This window comes from Euprymna scolopes, chromosome 45 (assembly GCF_053919585.1).
Source record: "Euprymna scolopes isolate OS-2025 chromosome 45, ASM5391958v1, whole genome shotgun sequence".
Classification (NCBI taxonomy): Eukaryota; Metazoa; Mollusca; class Cephalopoda; order Sepiida; family Sepiolidae; genus Euprymna; species Euprymna scolopes.
Genome location: NC_136526.1, coordinates 36,161,540 through 36,184,163, shown reverse-complemented (window position 1 = coordinate 36,184,163; position 22,624 = coordinate 36,161,540). Strand labels below are relative to the sequence as shown.

The following is a 22,624-nucleotide window of genomic DNA, read 5'->3' as shown; positions in this document are numbered from 1 at the left end:
TGGAATGGGGTCAAAAATGGATGGTAATGTTCAACACTGCCAAGACACAGCTCGTTTCCTTTAATAATTACATGAAACCTTATCAACAACCAATAGCTATGGCTTGAGATACTTTACCTGAGAGCACTTCGTTCAAGCTCCTTGGCTTAACGTTCACAGGAAACATGAGTTGGAATAGATACATCGAGATCATTGCTAAGGTTGGTCTCTATGGTGCGAGAAAGTTACTTATACCTGAAAGTATCCTGTATCTCTACAAAGCCACCATCCGCCCATGTATGGAGTACTGCTGTCACATTTGGGCTGGTGCATCTGCTACTAGTCTCTCGCTCTTGGACAGGGTCCAAAAGAGAGTCGACAACTTAATAGGTCCCAAACTGTCATCTAAACTTCAGCCCTGTTCCACCGACGAAATGTTGCATCTCTCTGCCTGTTTTACGAGTATTTTAATACTGGATGCTCTGACAAACTACAAGCCCTTGTACCCCCTCAACGAAAATATCCCTGACAAATCTCATCAGCAGCGAAGTCCCACTCCCACACGGTTGAGATCCCTAGATGTAAGAAAGCCTTTTACTCTAATAGTTTCTTCCCCAGAACTGCAAGACTTTGGAATTATCTTCCGGTTTCCTGCTTCTCCAACTGTACTGAAATGCAGAAGTTCAAGTGTAATGTGAACAGACATCTTGCTGCTAAACTCCCTACATAGTGCCCCTGCAACTTATGTCCCCGATAGTAGCCCCTTACATCAAAGTGGCACTGTGCCTTGTTTGGGCTGAAAATGGAATAAAAAGTGTTGACAGTGGTTCTGCTTTTATAGCTGACCAACTAGTACTTCCAGAGTTTCTTGGTGCCACAAGTTGCAAGTAGTGGCATTCAATGGGTCATGTGTGAAGAGTCGATGGAGGAGTTTAGATCAACCAACATAGATGCATTGTTCATTTTTGTCCATTCTCTAATGGTCTCACTGCATACATGTACAGCGTCACTCCCAGCATGGAACTAAATCTGTTGATTCAACTCTCGGAAATCACGAACTGGTCTGACCTTCCCTTTTGTTGGTAGCAGAACAGCCATCAATGGCAAGATGTCTGATTCCATGTCACCCGTCCATGGCAACAGTATACCATCCTCAATCCATCTGTCCACTTCTCATTCAAAATCCTTTCTTGCTCATCCTTTGAGCAAATGATCATCGCATGCCACCCTGTTTGTTGGCATTGGCGGTTCATTCTTCCATGCCCACTCCATTGTCTACTGATTCCTGTCGAATTCTGCTTGAAAATCCAGATCAATAACCAATAGCCATCTCTTTAGTCCAGCCTCTTTGATCCTTCCATTAGCCCGTTCAAACCTCACACCATTGCTACTGACTGTGATGCCATATTACATCCATTCCGACAATCGCCAGGCACCAGTTGGTCAGCGACAACCACATGAACCCTCATCCGATGATCCTCAATTTCAATCGTGATGGTCCTCCTCCATCGACTCTTCACACATGCCCCATTGACTGCCACTACTTCGCCCTTCCCTTTCCATCCTCTGACCAGGTTTGTGTGCACTATAGTAGTGGTACAGCCAGTGTCCATCAGGGCTATGACTTCTTGTCCTTCTACCACCATCTTCCATTTGGGCCTCTGCTGCGAGCATGCCATTATTCCCGAGTCAGGGCAGCCACTGGCACGCTGGCTCCCCCTTGCCAGTTTTCCTGGACTTATACAGTTTACTGCCATGTGACCACTCCAATTACACCTGTTGCACACTGTCCTTTCCAAGAACTTTGTGCAGTCTCTCTACAGGTGCAGGCCCCCACATTCAAAACATACACCTCATGGTCTCGGCCGGCTTCTGCTCACATCCTTCTGCGCTGGTGCCACTGTTCCTATGGAGCTAGCAGGTTGGATGCTCACTAATATTTTTGCAGTTGGGAGCAGCTCCCTCCCTTCCAAGGTCTCGCCTCCACAGAACCTGCTGCAACCTCTTGGAAATCTTCTCAAGGAACCTAGTGACAAACGCCATCTTGGCCATGTGACTCGCTGCCTGCCTCCTAATTCCTGCTAGCTCCACCAATCTTTTAATCTCATTAACGTACACATCGATGGATTCCCCCATCCACCTCATCTTTTTTAATCTACTGAACGCCTCAAACGGCCCCTCAGCAAATGCCTAGATCAATCTGACTTTGACTGCATCAACATCATTCTGTTCCCACTCCTTCAGCTCCAAGTATAAAGCTAGTGTGTCCTCCTCCAGGAACAACCGTATCACTGTGGCAACATCACCTATCTTTTGGAACTTTGCCACAAGGTCCACTTTCTTTAGCCAAGCCACCACATCACCTTCATCACTGAACAGCTTCATATTGTTCAGGCTGGTGGCCATAGCTGAAATAGCTTGTTCTGGTTTCAACTCTAGAAAGATTGTAGCAACGGGCCAATATACGCATGGCTCAAAATCCAAGTGTGACTAGCACCAACAATCATCAAAGACACGAATTCACTCACATACTTCTCGACTCAAGCTGCTTTTATACAACCTGTAATTCCCCCCATTTGCATGTGTGCAGCATGATTTCACAGGATTTTACGAGACCACAGTTCATAAAACTATTGGGCGCCATCTGCGATCTCTCTCTTTTTCGCCCGATTCTGCCCAATGTACACACTCTGTAAGACTTCTGATTTCCTTTCTCTTAATGTTAAACAACATTTTTAAATTGTCTCAAAGGTACCATGACAACTTGGCCACCAACTCTTTAAAATAATTAAGTTTAAAATGAGTCCAGCATGTTTAAAGCTTTTTCTCCAGCAGAGATTTCAGTTGAAATAGGCCAGCACTTGCTCGGATTAATTTGAAATCAACCAATGAGAAAATCTGTTTTAAAAACAAGGTGTTAAACTAATCAACAAATGAGGTTAGACGATTCAACTTGTGTAATTTCTCTCTCTCACACGCACACACACACACATACACATATCTCTCTATATATGTGTGTGTGAGTGTGTGTGTGCGTGTATGTAAGTTTTATTTTTATGGTTTTTGAAAAACAGTTCATAATATATATTTTTCATAAAAGTCCTATTTTTATGTTGTTTAAAAAACAGTTCATAGTATATATTTTTCATAAAAGGCCTATTTTTATGTTGTTTAAAAAACAGTTCATAATATATATTTTTCATAAAAGTCCTATTTTTATGTTGTTTAAAAAACAGTTCATAGTATATATTTTATTATAAAGTTCTATTTTTATGTTTGATTAAAAAAATCATTATAAACATTTATTGAGAAAAAAAGCAATGCATAAATATATTTTTAAAAAGTTGTTAATAAATATTTTGTTTATAACTGTCTTATTTTTATGTTTGAGGTAAAAAAAAAAAAAAAAAGAAAAAATACCAGCACCTCTGATGTTTAGAAAACAGGGCATGATATATTTTTATAATAAAAGCAATAAATAAATAAATAAAAATAAATAAATAAAATAAAATAAAAACAGTTCGTAAACATATTTATACAAGTTATAATGTTGTTATAAAAGTTTAAATAAAGACTGTTTGAATAAACCTTTTGGTATTTTTTTAGATTGTCCACACTTTTCTTTTAAATGACGACTTTTTAAAGTTTTCAATTATGCTGAATACGGAATTCGCATTGAAATTTTGCAGAAATATGTAGTTATTGAGATATAAAAAGTTGTATTATGCATTGTATTCTTTGGCGGCCATCTTTTTTTTTTAAAATTAAATCATTAAGTAAAATAGCAGAATAGTTTCAAAACACTCCCTTCCCCATGTTAAGACTGGCTTTCTAAATAATGTTATCATTTCAGCGCAGTAACATAAGTGCATAAAGTACCATGATTTGCAACATGAATTCCATTTCTAAATTTATTAACCGTCGACAGATTACCAGCATAACAATACAGTTGTTATTTGCAATTTGTGTCAATGGGAGTTGCCTCCCTTGATGTTACATATCTCGTAGGAAACGTGAATCAAACGAGACTGGTCGTCAGCCATCTTGGTCGTACTCGTAACGTGTACATTTCGTATTTGCCGCATTTTAGTAACAAAACCTTAACCAAACTAAATCTTCGTTTTATGCATTCTCTTAAGCAGACAAACTATGCGTGATAAGATTTGATATCAGTAAGTATTGATTCCATCCATTTCTTTGTTTTTGTTCCATTTTATAACGTAAATAGTTTCGTACATAAACTTTCTCGAAACTAACATTTTGAAATTTAATATTTTATTTTGTTGCTTTCCCAAAGAAATGCGACAAATCGATTTCTTGGTTAAACGTGCGGAGAACGCTCTGTTTTACGGTTGTTTTAAAAATGGAATAGAAATTTAAATTTAGTCCCGTTTTAAATTCGGTACGTTACGTCTAACTCACCATTCACATTCGACATGTCAACTTTCATAGATTTTCAGGCATGCTGACAAAGTAGGAGGCGTCTATTCCGAAAGCCGTTCTTAAGATGGGGATGTTGGGGAGGAGTGTTTCTTCCGAAAGCCGTTCTTAACATAGGGAGGTTAAGGGTGTCTATTCTGAAAGTCGTGGGATTGTAGGTGTTTATTCATTGTAAGCATAACCGAAAACATAAAAGTTGACATTTTTATTTATTTTTTATTTATTTTTACACAGGCATCACCACATTATCAAGGCCAAGAGGCCACTCCAGGATAAGGGTTAAAGAGTGTACAGTAGAAATTGGACAATATAGTAATCGTTAGTAATGAAAATTCGGTAAATTTGTTAACTTATATGGAACGGCTCATCAAGAACTTATTTATGTTAGACTTAAAGACAACTATATTGTAGTCAGCTGGAAAGCAGGAAAATGGAAGACAATTCCACAGGCGTGCAGTTTTAAGAAAGAAGCTTTGTTCATGGAATCTACGTTTAGGTTTAGGCACAGATAAAGAGTGGGGGGAATTATTGATAGTGTTTTCAGTTAGACGAGTGTTTCTTGTGAAAGTTTGGCGAGTGGAGACCATAGACTGAAGCTCAGTCGAACACTTTCCATGAAAATAACGATATATCAGAGACAAATTCGCAACATCTCTTCTGTGAGATAGAGGTTGCAGGGAAAAGAAAAGGACATCTACAAAGCTACAAAGTCTATTTTGAACTCTATCAAGGCAGGACAAGTCCTTTCTAGCAACTCCTCCAATATGAACGGTGAGTTGGACTCATGCAAAAAAAAAAAAAAATAACAAAATGATAAACCATAGGTACGGGCAAAAAAAAAAAGTTATGAAAAATGTTTTCACAGTGAGCTAACCAATTCAGCTAAATTTTGAAGTTAAATAAATTCATTGTAAAAATCCTTTAAAAGATAAATATTAGTTTTCTGGGTCTATTTCAAAGATCATTAGTAAAGTCCTATGATATTAAATTAAATAATAATTAAAAAAAAACACCTTGTTTGTGCAAAAATAACTTAATTAGCCCTCAGAAAGCAAGTAATTTACCGTTCGCCAAAAACGCAACAAATAAAGATTTGTAAACACGATTATAGGAAGGCTCAAAATTTCAGCCAATGGAAACGCTGTTTCAAAATGAAATCATGATAGTAAAAGGAGGTAGGGGTGTCAGATTTCTTTTTTTTTTCTTTTTTCCCAGACGTGCATCCATGCATTCCTATTCTGAACGTTTGTATCAATTTTTATCATTTTTTAATTTAATTATTTTTTATGTTCCTGTTTTAAAATTAATTTTTTTAAAATTATTGTTCGAGATTATATAAAAATTATGTTACACCGAAAGTTTAACATTTTTGCGAGCAAGGAAATTATTAAAATCTTGCATATAAAAATTATGCGAAATCTATAATTTAAAAAAAGTAGAAATATTTTTGCTATTATAATTTTTTTGTGTGAAAATATTAAATAAACAATGCTTGATTCATGTAGTGAATAATACATAACTTACCTGGGTGTAGCTGCCGGAGGTGAGGATGCTCTTCCAACAACCAAGAAGAACAATAGCCTTGTGGTTATTTATATTGATAGAGTAAGGTAATTGTTATAAAAACCTTCCTCCTTTGTGAAGAGTTACTTCATTCCTTTATTTTTGACTCTTGTCCTGTGCGTTATTCTACCAGCGATTTCAACCTTTTATTTTTATTACCGTCGGATTTTTTTTCTACACGACGCTTTTTTTTTCCTGTTGTCTTACTGTTATTTTTAACAGTTGTTTGTTTTTCTTGGACTTTCTTTTAATCGTCTTTTTAACGGTTCGGGTATGGCCGCTTCGGCGAGCCAAACGCCTATTGTCGTCGACATTACTGAAGCAGAAAACGGCACTACTGCTACGCCAAACAACTGGACCAAACCACCGAAAGGGGATATCAACGTCAATGAATTTATTGAAAAGGCAAAACAATGCCTGGAACTTGTCACCGACAAGGGTTTAATCGTCAACGTGCCAAGGTTGGAGGAAATCCAAAAAAAGTGTCTGACTATATTTATAGTCGACAGAAAGTGTAAAAAAGTTATAAGAGCAAATGCAGATATCGTCACCAACCTTTTGGCTACAGCTGGTTTTAGACCTTTGTGCATCGTCAAGTGCAAGGGCTACAACACATGGAGTGTACTTTTCAACTCCCAAGATGACTGCCTAACTATCTCACAAAAAGAGATAATAACTCAGAACTATATTCTAAGATCAGAATATGTGGGAAAAAGACGGACTACGGTGTCCGTTTTTAATGTACCCCACCACATTGAAGGAGAACACATCGGCGCCTTCCTTCTAAAATATGGCGAAATGGTTTCAGTGCAGGTGGACGAGTTCCACGGCATATGGTCTTATGACATCCTCCTCGATAAGGCAAACTTCGATACAATCCCTTTCTTCCTCGAGGCAGGAGAGGAGAAACTCCCTATAATAGTGGCTGGAAGAAGGCCGACATGCTGGAATTGCAGCGAAATTGGCCACCTCACGTCAGAGTGCCCCTTAAAAAACCTCCACCAAACACCAAAAAATCCAGCGGACAACACTTGGGATCCACATCAAAAAGCGTTCCCAAGTCGCCTACCAACGAAACAGAATCGGACGAAATCCTCAGGGGAGAACCCTGGCAAATCGCTCCTGGGAGAAAAACCCCTGGACGCCTGAGCCTTGATGAAATAAAAGAACAGGCAATACTGCAAAATGACCCCGGAAAAGAAAAGTATCTCGAAATCGTCAAATTAAAAAAGAAACTAGACGCTCAACGCCCATCGCCCAAATCCCCATGTAGACCCACTTCTCCGAAACCAAGCCCCAAATCCCTAACCAACCCTATCACCCAGTCTCCTACAAAGCCAAAAACTCCTTCCCCCCTCAAAATGCCTCCTCCAGTTACAACTCCGATCCCTTATAAACAGCCCAAACTAACACATTTAAGCCCCTCAAAAAAACACAAACCCTCCTCTCCCATTCCATTCACCTCTGCGACCACTCACAACACTCCCCTTGCATCTCCTTCTAAAAACACACATTCTGCTATGGACATTACCCCCTCGCCTGAACACAAAAAAAAGACTCTCTACCTCCCTGGCAAAGACATCTGCATATTAAACCAAGCCGCCATCAACAACCATAAAAACTTTAAAGGAACTGACCTCACAAAACTAATTGAGTTCAAGGAGGTGGGGGGGAAACTAGTAGATACCCCTGTAAATTTCCCAAATGCCAAAAGAATCCTAACCGTCGTTCGGAAAAAAGAAGAGGCCAAGGACCTTTGGCTAATGCTCGAAGAAGCAAATAAAGCCTTTAACCTTCCCACTCCCCTTGTTGTGTTTAAAGATAGCGATATAAAAACCTTAAAAAATGTTGTGTTGGGAGGGTCTCGGTAAAAATGCACCCCTCCCTATATTAGCAAAACTAACCTATCCTTTGCATGTCGGTGGTATCTCTCGTGACGGCCTCATCGATACTACGATGGGTACTTATTCCCTCACGAGAGCCGTCGGCATGCTCACGACCGCGATGTTCGTTCCTGGTTCCCAACCCTAAGGCACCACCATGGATCTCAAGCTTGCTAGTTTAAATGTCCGAGGACTAAGGGCCGACTCGCGCAAATGGCGCTTGAGTTTGGACCTGCAGCACCTCGGAGTGGATATCTGTTGTGTGCAGGAAACCCACCTTATTCCTGGTGACCATTTGGGTGCACTGTCTAAGACCTTTGAGGCTTACTCAGCGCACTATAATTCTCGCTCAAGAGGGGTTTCCTGGCTAGTTAAAAGGTCTCTAGATGCGTCGTGTGACCCGTGTTACTTGGATCCGGAGGGAAGACTATATGTTTTGGATGTTACCATAAAGGGTAGGGCATTACGTCTTATTGGGGTTTATGCGCCCAATAGCCATTCTAAGCTGGCTGGTTTTTTTCGGCGGATCGAGCAGTTCATTGATGTCTCCAGAACGGTTATCTTAGCGGGAGACTGGAACGCTGTCCTGGATCCCGAGTTAGATCGATTGGGGTTAACATCTAGGGGAACTAACAGAGATCGGGATGCTGTTTTATTTCGTGAATTTGTGGATAAGTTTGATCTTATCGACAAATTCCGAAATGAAAAGCCCCGTGACTTAGTGTGGACTTGGACAGGTAGAGGCGGCTCCGATTCGATACAGCTCTCGAGCTATATCGACTGGTTCTTAGTTAAGCGAGTCGACGTAGGAGTATTGGATTGTCCAAGTTTCCACAATATAGTTTACTCGGATCACAGACTTGTTCGTGTACGGGTAAACTTAGATAGACCTAAGCCTAGATTAGCCGGTTACTGGAAGCTCAACACGTCGTTGTTCGATGTGAAGGGCTTCCGTGACGGGCTATTACTAACCCTACAGCGGGAATTGACGAGGGCAATTATTGGGAATAAGTGGTGGGTAAAAGTTAAGGAAGCCATTAGGTCCTTTGCTGCTGATTATAGCAAAAGACTCAAACTAGATTCTAGGGCAGCTAAAGTGACACTAGAGTCTAGACTAGATCGGGCGGTGGAGGAGAGGGATAGTGCTAGCGTTAATATAATTAGGGCTCGGCTTGCCTCCCTTGCTGAAAAGGAGCACCAAGCCTTAGCGATTAGGGCTAGGTTAAAAAGAATGCCCCAGGAAGCAATAAACATGGCCGCTGAACTGCGTGCAGAGGAGCTTAGGCAAGCGGCTGATAGGCACATCGCTCGTGTCACATTTCCGGACGGGCGTACTGTGACCACAAACCAGGGTGTGCTGGAGGCGTTTAGATCCCATTTCCAGGAGCTTTTTTCCATGGAACCCAGTCTGTCAGTTCGACACCTATTTGGCTGACTTTTCTCGTCTTTCGACGACCGAAGCAGCTAGGTGCGAAGGTGGCATAACGGAGGATGAAGTCATTGAAGCCTTAAAGCGGGTCGGCCTTAATAAGTCACCGGGGATCGATGGTCTTCCCTACGAAGTGTATTTGAGGTTGTCGCACATCTTTGTCCCCTTACTGACGGTTTTGTTTAACTCATGGTTTAGGAACGGCTCAATCCCCAAGTACTTTACCATGGGTGTGATAAAGCTTGTTCGTAAAAGCTGGTGGGGATGGGTTAGGTAATTTCAGGCCCTTAACGATGCTTAACGCTGAGTTAAAGATTTTGGCCAAGATTCTCGCAAATCGTCTGCAGCTTGTCCTGGCTCGTCTTATTAGCCCCGAGCAAACGTGTGCCGTGAAGGGCAGGACAATCCAGGATAACTTGCACTCGATACGCCTGATGATAAAAAAAGTCGACACTGAGGCCGCGCTGATCAATTTAGATCAGTCCAAAGCCTTCGATAGGGTTGACCATCGGTACTTGGGGGCTGTTTTATCGGCGGCCGGTTTTGGCCCGCAATTTTGCTCTTGGGTTCATCTTCTCTATGCTAACCCTGCGGTGATGGTAGAAGTAAATGGGAAGAGGTCGAGACCCTTCAGTTTGTCACGTTCCATTCGTCAAGGATGCCCGTTATCACCCATGCTATATGTGCTTGTGATCGAGCCATTTTTGCGCAGGCTAAGGGTGAATCCGGTCCTACGCGGAATCACTTTGCCAGGTGTGGATGCCCAGGCGAAGTACTCCGCCTATGCCGACGACGTAACTGTGCTTGTAACGAGCAGTGCTGAGATTAGTGTCATCGGTGTAGAAATCAGATTGTATGAAACGGTAACAGGGGCCAAAATTAACTGCGACAAGTCTTCGGGTTTGCGCATTGATGCCTGGAGGGGTATGCCCCTTCAGGGGCCCTTTAGTTGGAGCGATGGGCCTTGCAAGATACTCGGCGTCTGGTTTGGTCCTGACCTCCAGCTGGAGAAAAATTGGTTGGAGGTTCTGAAAGTGGTACGGTCTGCAGCTTCACGGTGGATCAGTAGAAACCTTTCATTAAAGGGGCGAGCGGAGGTGTGTAATACCCACATCTATCCAATCGCTATTTATCGTCTATCAGTGCTTCTAATCCCGTCAGATACACTGCTATATTTGCAGAGGGCTCTTTTCAACTTCTTATGGCTTGGAAGGGCCCCTAAGGTCTGTCGCGATGTCTGTTACCTACATCCTTCTGAAGGCGGTCTAGGTATGCCAAACGTGGAGATTCGGCTATACACGCTACGGCTCTACTACCTAGATGTGCACACATGATAGGGAAAACGGTGGCCTCTGTATGGAGGACACTAAGAAAGCCTTCCCGGCTTTGAGAGGGGTGCACTACTCCGAGGGGGAGGCACACAGGTTGCCCCGAGGTGAATGTCCCTTCTATCGCGAGTGCTGGCGCGCACTAAAGTCCCTCTTAAGAGTGAAGGAAAGCCTCTCTAACACTCTGCTGTTGTCCCGAAAGGCATTATATCGGGTTTTAGTGAGGGGATCCGTAACGGATGTCATCGGTGGGAGGCTCCCTTTGACGAAGGAGCAGCTCCGCTCAATCTGGCCTTGGGCGCCTGGGTCTGGATGCCTCACTAACGACGAGGCTTCCCTGACCTGGCTGGTAATTCGGGATGCTCTCTGGGTCAGTAAGAGACTCCACTCAGCTGGCTTGGTGGACTCGCCTATTTGTAAACGGTGCGGCATGAGGATGAGACTTTATGTCACGCCTTCGTTTATTGTCGCATCATGACGCCGCTGATTGAGTTTGTTACAGGTCTCATGGTCCGCATACTAAACACGTCCTCATTAACTTTGGTTCCTATTAATGTCTGTAGCAATTGGGCTCCGACAACGGATAGGCTCAGAAAAGATTTGTGTTTGACCTTGCTAGCTGTGATGAGAGGTGTTATCTGGAACACACGTATGAAAGTGGTCTATGGATCTGAGGACTTTGCTCCCCTCGACCTTATACGACTCTGCCGTCATTATTTGAAGGATCGTATCAAGGCCGAGAGAGTTAGACTCTCTCCGTCAGACTTTGTTGAAAAGTGGGTGTCAGCAGCGCATGTGTGTCGGGTGAGAGAAGTCTTGACTGGTTCTTGGATGTTCCTTAGGAAAAAGAATTTTGGGTGACAGGAACGAACGTCAGCCCTGACTAGTTTTTAGTCCAGAGTAGGTCACGATATAGGCAAGAGTAGGACCATTATTTAGGCTTCTTTGTTCATAACCTAGCTAGTGTGTGATAGCGATCATTAGGCCCCTTTTAAGTTTGCCCCCCCTTTTTAAAATTTTTTTTTAACCCCACTCCCCTCCCCAATTAGGTGACAGGTCACTTGATTCGCCAGAGATGCGGGTTCCCTTTCGAAGTTTTCGTAAGAGGTGTTTTAAATAAAGCGTTCGGACCCGCATCACCCTTTCGACTGGCGAATCGGTGTATCTGCCATAGTTTAACAACAGGGGGGTCTTTTGTTACTAACATTGTAAATATTTCATTTGTATTTTGTATATAAAATTTTTATCTTCCCAAATCCCCCTTTCTTATGGGTTTTAATTAGGTTATCATGGTATGATGTTCTTATGGTGATTGATGAAGGATGTATACGCTGATGGATGTATAGTATGAATGTGGTATTATGGTGTAAGTAGAGTGAAAGTAGGAACTAGTTAGGTTAGATTAGTTAGCACTAGTCAGAGAAGACCGGCCTTTCCCCTCCCCCATCTTCGGCCTTGTGCCAAATTTTTCTGATTTTTTACTTGTAAATTTTCTGAAAATAAATACCTTCATTCCTTTATTTTTATGTTACTGTGGTTACAAGACCCGAGAAGAAGGTCGCGAAGATTATATTTTTTTTTCGCAACCTCACTTCAGGTTAGCTACTCTCAGTTATATGACTTTTTTTTCCAACATTCAATGGTAATATCGGTAGTTCGAGAAATTCATTTTTCTGCGAGTTATATCGAATTCATTAATACGGACTTTAGGGGCTTTTTTTGTAATGTCCCCGGTAAAAATTATTTTTTTATTGTTACAAATCACGATGCTATACTTACATAAAAAAGCAAAAATAAATTCTTGCATTTTTTTATTTACTACTGAAAACCATAACTTTAGTAAAGGTATTTTTTGTTTAAACAAAATAATACATTTCCACTCAGACGTAAATAAAAATAATTAGTTCATTATGTTTCGCGATCATTATTTGATAAATACTGAAAATTTCATTAAAATTGGTTAATTTTCTAATTTTTGGTGAATTTTTAAGTAAAGGGAGGGGTCAAAATGTTTATACATTTTGAGCATCGGCATTCATTTTGTCCGTACCTAATAAACCAAATTGACTTTTTTTAATTTAAAAATTAAATTATTTCGTTTTTATTAATAAACTTTTCTTTTTATATAAAAAAAATCTTTCGTGTTTTTTTTATATACATAAAAAGCACGATTGTTAAATCTTATTCTTTCAATTGGGGGGGGCGCAATTTAAAAAAAGATTAAAATGGAACGAAATTTAAATTTCCATTTCATTTTAAAATCAACCAGAAAACAGAGCGTTCTCCTCATGGTTTACTGATTTTTTAAAAATATGATTGCAAAAGCAGATTGCTCATTTTAGAAAGCATATCGTAGTTATTTTTTTACTTACCAGAACTCGATGTGGAGGGATGAAACGAGGCAATGGAATTCAATGTGACGGTCAGTCAGGCAAGAAATCAGTAACTGCTTGATCGACTGACTTTATATTGTCGTTTTATTGTCCATCCATGTGAATTGGATAAGACAACTGTAAAATGTTTTTGACTTGTGATGGGGGGGGTATATATTTAAATGCTGCCCACATCAGCATTATGTGGTACAAGGCCAGAAAGTAGGAACACGGCAGGTTCCCCTAAAGAAGGGGCACTCCTGCAATTTTAAAAATTGCCTGAGTAACCCTGTCAGCATTCCCCGGTCGGGGCGCCTCAGGCAGCAAGCAATAAACTTGCTCCACCAGAAAGTCTGGTGGCAAGGCCTGGGAGGGTGGACCTCCTAGGTATTACCCAGGCGGTGTACCTCAGTCCAACAGGTGCTGGGCCGGTTCCCGGCCCCTCACCTGTTCGGCTGAGTGTCAAGGGACGAATCCTTGACTTGTACTACCCTGTCTCCATGCAGCCAAAGTCACTAGGAGACCTTCCCATCAGGCAAAGTGGTGGGGGGTATGAGACGAATGGATTCGCCAATCATTTTTATAACCAACGGCTGTGCTAAACAACCAATCAAAACCTCGCAAAATTATTATAAAAATCATCGAATTTTGGATTCAATCAGTTCGCCATTTGCTACGTCACAGAACGCATTTAATTCTTCGCCGCCATCTTGGTTACTGATCTGAACTACGCCGCCATCTTACTGATCTGAACTACACCGCCATCTTTGTTCAACATAATATCTCAGAACTTAAGAGGTTACCTATGTGACGGACCGCATTTGATTCTTGGTCGCCATCTTGGTTACTGATCTGAACTATGCCGCCATCTATGTTCAACACAATGTCTCAAAACTTAACAACAACATTTGCATAGGGTCGACTAGGTGATTATAAAAACACCCCTATAATCAGTCCAGAGTGAGCTGGTCGGTTTTAGTTTGTTCATTCGTTCTCTCTCTCTCTCTTTTTCTCTTTCTATCTCTCTCTCTCTCTCTGTATATATATATATATATATATTGTTACAATTACAAAGACTAGTTGCAAACAACAAGGCAAGTCATTGCAACCCTCAGATAAGTTTACCCAAAAGGCATTAAGGAGTTTCCACATATTATTGGATATGTCATTGTTTTTCCTTTTCACGTTGAGTTCGGGTTTTAGTGTTTCGAGTTGCCTAAGCCATGCTCACCCTAATTTCGTTGGCAGAAATCCAAAAATATTTTAGATTACTTTCAATTTTTGCTTAATGTTCGTTGTTTAATTAAATTACTTTTGTTGTTTAAAAATAATAATGTTATGATATATTAACGAAAACAGAATCCAAAAGTATTCAGATTTTAATTAATTTAATTAAATTTAAACTAAATTGGTACATATTAGTGTTGGGATGATTTATCGGAATCGGAAAAAATCGGAAGATTTAGGTGTATTGGAATCAGTATCTGAATTGGGAAAATTAATGCCTGTTTTCCGATGCCAAAACGATTTTTTTAATTGTCCTTTTTATTTGATTTTGTTTAAATCAAAATCTTCCTTTGTTGGTAATAATGATAAAATAATAAATATCTATTGATTTCAAAATACAAGTAAAGCTAAAATCGATAGATCATCCTCCACAAGTCTATTTTGATGTTTAGGAAAATATCTGCACATTTAACATGTGTTTTTTTTTTAACGAAAATAAGGGGAAATAACAACTCTATAGAGAAATATTTAGAGATTTGAAAGAATCGGAATTGGTAATTGTATCAGAATCGGGAAAATTATTGGAATCGTCCCAACACTAGTACTTATGCACTTATTGTGCTGTATTGAAATAACAATATTATTTAGAAAGCCATTCTTAACATGGGAAGAGTGTTTTGTTATTATCCTGTACTGTCACCTAATAATTTAACAAAAAAATGTTCCCTGCTTCATGATTTATCTCCCTTGTTTGATTTGTCGTCTTTCTTTGTACAAGCACCTTTATTTTTTGGGTAGTCACTCACTTATGTTACCGTACTGAAATAATGAAGGTATTATTTAGAAAGCCATTCTTAACATGGAGAGAGTGTTTTGTAATCTGTACATTCACCTAACAGTTTAATAAAAAAAGATATCGTTCAACTTGAATTTAACATGAAAATACTATTTTAAAATATAGCACAGTAACATAAATGCATAAGCACATTTTTTTTTTAAATGAAAAAATTAGTCCACTATTTTAATTGTGTTTGTGTCCAGTTTATTTCAATTAATATTTCAATTTCAAGTGTTATTTAATTTTTATTGATTTTAGCAAATACTTAAAATTATAACCATTATGACTTCTATAGCCTTACATAATGCAATAATATTATGTTTGGAAAATTTTCATTTGTTTTCTAGTTAATATGTACCATTTAATTCTTTTTTTTTTTTACACGGTGGTCACCACTTATCAAAGCCCGGAAGCCACTCAGGGATAAGGGTTATTACAAGTACAGTACGTTAGTGTGGATATTTGATGAAGTGTTTACTTAAGGGGGCGGTTCATTAGGAATTTCTTTACATTGGACTTGAAGACATCCAAGTTGTAGTCAGGTGGGAAGCAGGCAGATGGAACAGAGTTCCACAGGCGTGCAGTTCTAAGAAAGAAGCTTTGTTCATGGAATCCACGTTTTGATTTAGGCACAGATAAAGAGTGGGGGAAATTTTTCATAGTGGTTTCAGCTAGACGGGTGTTTTTCATGAAAGATTGGCAAGGGGGGGACCAGAGATTGGAGTTCAGACGAGCACCTGCCATGGAAATAACGATAAAACAAAGATAGGCTCGCCACGTCTTTTCTGTGGGAGAGAGGTTGCAGGGTAGAGAAAAGGGCATCCCCCACTAAGCCACAAAGTCTATTTTGTACTCTGTCAAGGCAGGATAGGCTGTTTTTAGCAGCTCCTGCCCAGATATGGCAGCAGTATTCCATCCTTGGATGTACTTGGCTTTTATATAGATAGAGAATTGCATCAGTAGTGAGCTATCTTCTGGAGCGGTAGAAGGATCCCACCATCTTTCCAGCGACCTTGGCAACAGACTTGATGTACGTGTTGCATTTCAGATCAGGAGTAAAGGTCAAACCCAGAAGCTTGTCAAAACACGGGGCCTCTCCCAGACGAGAGTCATCCATCCCAATTGATGCCAGATGGGGATCAGAGCATTGATGATGTAAGTGTTAATGTAGACATTGGTTACCTCCCTTGCTTGTGGTGATATAAATAGGAGTCGGCCATCTTGGTTTAGTCGAGTTCGTTCGTACAGTTTAGACAGACTACAAGTGTCTCAACAAATGGTAGCAGAGATATCCCTCTGTGTGCGACAAAACGAAAAAAAAAAAAAAAAAAAAAAAAAATTTTTTTTTTTGTACAGCTTGTCTGTAGCACTAGACAGATCGGATATCGGATATGGCAACTTCGAACAAACAACCTCCATTGTTGGAGGGGGAGGATGTTTACGAGAACTGGAAACAAGACGTTGAAATGTGGTCGTTGTTCACGGATCTTTCTGAGGAAAAAAAAGGGCCAGCAGTGTTTTTGACGCTACCACCGAATATTAGAGAATGTGTACGTGAATTGCCAACAAGTGACATCGGCGGACGAGATGGCTTGAAGATCTTAATAAAGAAACTGGATGACATATATTTAAAGGATGAACACACGCGCGCTTACATGACTTTTAAGGAATTTTACACTTATAAAAGACCGTCAGGTACCAGTATAAATGACTTTCTTGTTCGTTATGAGTTTTTGTACCAAAGATTAAAAAAATTCTACATTATTCTACCGGAAGGAGTGCAAGCTTTTCTTGTTTTGAACGCGGTTAACATATCGGAAGAGAACGAAAAATTAGCGCGGACAACGTGTTCTGTTTTGACGTATCAAAACATGAAGGAATCGATAAAGAAAGTATTTGGTGACATTTATCGTGATGAAAATGTACCGGCAGTGAAATCAGAGCCCGAAATCGTCAACTATAATTATTCTAAACCGGGTAACAACAAAAGGCGTTTTCGTCGAGGACAATCTAATCCATGTGACCGAAGTGGAAACGTGTTGTTGTGTTACAAATGTCAGTCTCCGAACCATCTAATTAGAGAGTGTCCTAGAAATACGCCCAGGTTTACGGAAGCGACAGAACAAATACACATTACGTTGTTCATTCAAGAAAATATTTATTTGAACAGTACAAATGAAAAAATCTCAAATCTTGTAAAGGAAACATTTGGAATGGCAGTCTTGGATTCTGCTTGTACTCGCACACTGGCTGGCGAAGTGTGGCTTGATGTTTATTTGGATACTTTAAATGAAAGTGACCTGCAACTAGTGAAGTATACGAACTCAGACCGGAGTTTTTGTTTTGGTGATGGAGTGGCTGTCACAGCAATTAAAGTTGCTAAATTTCCGGTTACACTCGGAGGTATAAGAGTTTATATCGAAGCAGATATTGTGAAAAACGACTTGCCTCTTCTATTAAGTCACAAATCAATGAAGACAGCAGGAATAGTGCTAGATTTCCGGAAAGATATGTGCTGGATTTTTGATAAATGTATTGAACTAAAGACCACAACTTCAGGGCACTATTGTCTCCCCTTAACAAATAAGTTGTTGGATCATAGTGGTACTAAGAACATTGTATTACATGTTCAGAATTTTGGTCAGTGTTCTTTCACAGAAAAAAAAAAAAGCAGAAAAACTTCATCGACAGTTTGCTCATGCCTCGAAGGAAAAACTTGTTTCCTTGGTTAAAAAAAGTGGCAAATTCAATGACAAGGAATTTATAAAGGCGATTGAGGAGGTTTGTGAAAACTGTCAAATTTGCCTTAGATTTAAAAAAGCTCCACTGCGACCGGTTGTGGGATTGCCTCTTGGCAATAGATTTAATCACACAGTTTGCATGGATTTGAAAGAGTTCATCCACAATGAGGTGTGGATACTACATCTCATTGATGCCGCTACCAGGTATTCAGCGGCAACATTGATCAAAACAAAGAAGAAGGAGGAGATCATCAAAAACATCTTTATGATGTGGATTACCTATTTCGGATCTCCTGTTCGTTTTCTGAGTGATAATGGGGGTGAATTCAACAACGAACACTATAGACAGATGAATGAAAAACTCAACATAGAGACCTGTACTACTGCCGCAGAAAGTCCATTCAGCAACGGTACTGTAGAACGTCATAATTTGATAGTTGCTGAGGCAATGAAAAAAACAATTGACGATGAGAAGTGTGAACCTGAAATTGCCTTGGCATGGGCTATTTGTGCAAAAAATGCCCTCCTCAATTACTCTGGACACAGTCCAAATGAACTTGTATTCGGTTTCAATGTAAATACACCCTCAATTCTGACAGACCAGTTACCTGCTATGGAGTCCTCTACTACAAGTGACATGGTGAGAAAAAATTTAAATGCTCTCCATAGTGCAAGGAGAAACTTTTTGGAAGCTGAGTCCAGTGAGAGAATTAGGAGAGCTCTCAGGTCTAATGTCAGAACTTATGCTGATGAAGATTATGCTACCGGAGACCAAATCTATCATCGGAGGCAGGGTTTTAAAGGATGGCGTGGTCCAGCAAAAGTGTTAGGCAGAGAAGGCCAGTTTGTCTTAATCAGACATGGCGGAGCATTTTATAGGATGCATCCGTGCCAATTGATGAAAGTGAATAAAAACAACGAAAAAAGAACAAAAAAAGCTGAAATGCTGGGAAACACTACAGAAGGGAAGAATGAATACCTTTCAGTTGAGGAGGAGGAGTTGCAGAATCAAGTGGTAGAAAGTGAAGATATAGACAGAGAAGAAGTTGTTGATAGTTCTACCAGTTTAAGGGATAAGACTGAAAAACCTGGCCGAAATAAGACCATAACTTATAAAATAAATGGAAGTGAGGAGTGGAAGAAAGGAAAGGTTATGTCAGTACAGCCTAAATCAACTGGCAAATATAGTCATTGGATCAATATAGAACCTGAGGATGAAAACGAGGATCAAGTTTGTATCAACTGGAATCATATTGATCATTGGAGAGAAGTGCCCCAATATACTGAACAGGAAAATGTAGTCCTGCTCACCGCTGAACAAGAGCAGTCGAAAGCTGTAATGGATGCCAAGCATAAAGAAATAAAAAACATGAACACCTATGAAGTATTTGAATGTGTGCCATACACAGGTCAAAAAACAATATCCACAAGATGGGTGATTACTGAAAAATTCAAGGATAATCAGAAAACAATGAAAGCTCGCCTTGTAGCACGAGGCTATGAAGAAAATAGTAATCTGAAAACGGACTCCCCAACATGTAGCCGTGAAGCTATGCGAATGGTCATGCTAACCGCATCAATAAAGAATTGGATGCTGCAGACCATAGATTTTACCTCAGCCTTTTTGCAAGGTGGTATTTTAGAGAGAGATGTGAACCTGAGGCCACCATCTGATGTTTGTCCTAAATCTCAAGTGTGGAAATTAAAAAGATGCATCTATGGATTGAATGATGCTCCACGGGCATGGTACAAGAGAGTTACTCAGGCTTTGATTGAATTAAAAGGAGTAGCAAGTGCTTATGATAATGCATTGTTTTTGTGGCATGATATTAAAGGAAATTTGACTGGAATTCTTGCTATGCACGTGGATGATTTTGTTTTCTGTGGAAACACAGAGTTTGAAAGGGATGTGATTGCAACATTGAAAGAAAAATTTAAGGTGGGATCTCATGAAAGTGGAACATTCAAATATGTTGGACTGAATGTTAATCAACAGGAAAATGGGATCACTGTAGAACAAGATCTATATGTATCTTCCATATCTCCAATAGAAATAAGCAAAGGGAGGATACTGAGGAAAAATGATGAACTGAATGAAGAAGAAAAGCATGAGTTGAAGAGACTTGCAGGTCAGATGATGTGGGTTTCAACTCAAACACGCCCTGATATAGCTTTTGATGTGTGTAAAATGAGCAACACTGGAAAGCATCCCAAAGTAAAAGCCTTATTTGAGGCGAATAAAGCCTTATCAAAATTGAAATCCAAGAAGGGTTCTATAACATTTCCAAAATTGGGAAAGCCCTCAGATTTACACATTTTGTGTTATACTGATGCCTCTTATGCCAGTCTGGAAGATGGATCTTCACAGGGTGGTTTTGTTGTCTTTATTGGAGGAAGTACTGACAAAATGGCCCCCATGTGTTGGGCGTCAAAGAAATTGGACAGAGTGACAAAAAGCCCATTGGCCTCAGAGACTCTTGCTCTGAATGAGGGAGCTGATGCTGGTGTTTTGACTGCGGTTATGATACAAGAGGTATTTCAGTTATCTAAATTGCCAGACGTTCTCTGCAAGACAGATAATGCATCACTTGTGGAGACATTGAATTCCAACAATCTGGTAAGCGATCGACGATTGAGAATAGATGTAGCAAGGCTGAAGGAAATGAAGAGTAGAGGGGAGATACAGATAGAATGGATCAAGGGTTGTGATCAGGTCTCTGATTGTTTGACCAAGGCAGGAGCTTCGTCTGAGCTTCTAAGGGACTTGTTAAATCAGAAATAAATTATTCACTTGAGGACAGCAGCAATGTTAATGTAGACATTGGTTACCTCCCTTGCTTGTGGTGATATAAATAGGAGTCGGCCATCTTGGTTTAGTCGAGTTCGTTCGTACAGTTTAGACAGACTACAAGTGTCTCAACAGTAAGGATAGGAGTTTGGTTTTAGATGCATTAAAGGTAACCAGCAACGTCTTCCCCCACTGAACCACGCGCTCGAGATCAGAGGAGAGAGAATCAGAGAGAACTTTGTCATTTACAGCCTTTGATGTGTTGCCGTAGATGGTCGTGTCATCAGCATAGATGTCAACGAATGATTTAAGTATGTGTTTAGGGAGGTCATTGATGTAGATCAGAAAGAGAGTTGGGCCCAGGATTGACCTTTGAGGGACTCCAGCATTAATACTTGAAAAGACAAAATAAATTCTCAAACAAAGAAATTATTTTGAGAGATTTTAATTCTTTTAATTTATATATTGCATTTTTATTGCCCATCCTTCGTAAATTGCTTTATGAAATAGGAAATTAAAAAAGTTCAATAATAATAAAAACGGTGCTCATACAGATTGGCACCTATAGTGGCATTTAAAATTAAAAATAATGCAGAAATGTCTGATTACATACCAGTCAACAAACAAAAATGGAAAATTCCAAAAATCACGTAATATAATCAAATAGTTTTTGTTTTGATGGGGGTAAAAAAAAAGCATCCAACAAATCAATGGACAAGGGCAGACAACCCTAATGCATATGAAAACTGTAAAATAATCACTGATTATGTCCCCTTATTTTACTTAGAAAAACATAACCTTGTCTGTTACTAATTTGGTTTTTTATAAATGAAAAACTATTAGATCAATTTTTGTGATTTTTTTTTACACGATGGTCACCACTTATCAAGGCCCGGAAGCCACTCAGGGATAAGGGTTATTGCAAGTACGTTAGTGTGGATATTTGATGAAGTGTCTTACTTAAGGGAGCGGTTTATCAGGAATTTGTTTATGTTGGACTTGAAGACATCCAAGTTGTAGTCAGGTGGGAAACAGGCAAACGGAATAGAGTTCCACAGGCATGCACTTCTAAGAAAGAAGCTTTGTTCATGGAATCTACATTTTGATTTAGGCACTGATAAAGAGTGGAGAAAATTACTGACAGTGGTTTCAGCTAGACTGGTGTTTTTCATGAAAAATTGGCGAGGGGGGAACCAGAAATTTTCTGACAAGTAGGTACAAAATAAAAGTTTTTAATTTTTATTTGTAGCTTTAAGTGCCAATCTGTATAAGCACCTAAAATATCTATTATTTTCTTGTTTTATGTTTAACTTATTTCAATTGACTCTGAAAGCTTATTCAGCATTAAAGTTAATTAAAAACACATAAAAATCGTCATGGAAAAAAAGATGTCATATTCCAAAAATCATGTAATTGATCAAGTAGTTTATTTTTCTTTTTTAACTGGGGAAAAAATTATGATTTTAATACTAATTACATTATAAGACTGATTTGGATCTCAACAGTTCGAATCAAGTTGTCTCCCATTTATTTATACATTGCTGGCCGATCAAATCACTTCATCTTTCTTAATCATAAAACTTGATTTTCTTAGTTAAAAATTTTTTTACTTAATCAATTCATATGATTTACATTATTGGGATGAGATTTTGTAGTCAGTAAATGGCGTTCTCAGGTAAAAAAGAAAACAATTGTTTCAACTGTTTTTTGTCGATTCTTATAAGTTACAACGGTAACTTCCAAATTATGCAGTCTAAATTACCTGATCATTACTGAATTATTAAAGGAGACAACTTTAATTGTGTTAGCAGGTGAAAAATTGCTGCCATCTTGTTTAAATCAAAACGGAAAATTACCCCCCTTTTTAACTTTCCTGTGTCTTATGATCACATTCATCAGATTCTGTTTTTATTTTCTTTAATAAATAATTTTCTACCTTATTGATTTTAATAATTTTTGGATATAATCATCTTAAAAATATAGTAAAGTAGATACCATTGTTTACATGTGAAATTCAGTTTTACGATTTCCGAAAT

At 39.4% G+C, this 22,624-nt stretch overlaps 1 protein-coding gene across 1 annotated transcript in view; it reads left to right on the top strand.

Annotated features, from left to right (window-relative positions):
* The first annotated feature begins 3,986 nt into the window (after positions 1 to 3,986).
* The window catches only part of LOC145269439 (uncharacterized), a 34,966-nt gene continuing 16,328 nt past the window's right edge, over positions 3,987 to 22,624 (top strand). The window contains exon 1 of the mRNA XM_080125118.1: positions 3,987 to 4,151. The gene's annotated coding sequence lies outside the window, so the exon portion shown is untranslated. The remainder of the gene's footprint in view (positions 4,152 to 22,624) is intronic.